The sequence below is a fragment of the Echinops telfairi genome, unplaced genomic scaffold, assembly GCF_000313985.2.
Source record: "Echinops telfairi isolate 266 unplaced genomic scaffold, ASM31398v2 ScPeMD7_1;HRSCAF=3_0, whole genome shotgun sequence".
NCBI lineage: Eukaryota > Metazoa > Chordata > Mammalia > Afrosoricida > Tenrecidae > Echinops > Echinops telfairi.
The window spans coordinates 19,356,547-19,357,427 of record NW_022103896.1 but is presented as its reverse complement, the minus strand read 5'-3'; positions in this window follow the sequence as shown (position 1 = coordinate 19,357,427).

Genomic DNA, 881 nt, shown 5'->3' with positions numbered 1-881 from the left:
ACAATCCATCCATCCATTGCATCAAGCACATTTGTACATATGTTGCCCTCATCATTCTCAAAACATTTGCTTTCTACTTGAGCCCTTGGTATCAACTCATTTTGTCCCTCCCTCCCCACCCCGCCTCTTGGATACAAACCACTGACCTTGTGGTTAGCAGGTCAATGTATAATCCATTACACCACCAGAGCTGCTCATTCCACAACAACCCCTTGGATATAAAGAATGACTGTGTTCGTACAAGTGAGGACCCACTTAAAGATGTAAAATGATATTCCTAAAGTGGGAGGAACAGGAGTAGAGCCAGAGTTTCCAATTCAGGTGTGTGTGATTCCAAAGTCCTACTCCAAGAGACAAGAAGGGACGTGTGCGCGTGCGTGTGTGTGTGTGTGTGTGTGTGTGTGTGTGTGTGTGTGTGAGAGAGAGAGAGAGAGAGGAAGAAGAAGGAGGAGGAGGAGGGAGAGGGAGAAGGAGAAGAAGAGGGAGAGACCTCGGAGAGAGATGTTTTGGATGATAGACCTGTCACAGACTCAGGAGGGGACACAGGAGAGGCGTGAGCCCTGGAGTGTTAGGGGTTTTCCTTTTCTCTGAAATGGGTCCTGCTCTTCTGATGTTTGGATGTAGCTTTCCTTACACGGAGGGTGGAGGTCGGTAGGGCGGTAGTTCTTCTGGTCTTGTTTCTTGGACATTGGATAATTCAGAGCTCAACCCAGACTCCAAAAGGGACTTTAAGATCATGTTGAATAAGACCTCCTGGGAAGGGCTGGAAATTCACACCCAAGTGCAACTCAGTGGAAAACGGATGGAAGCCAGTTGTTCTGATTCCATTTTCAGTGGTTTATCTGCATTTAAAGAGAACTGCAAGCAGTTAATAGAAGGGA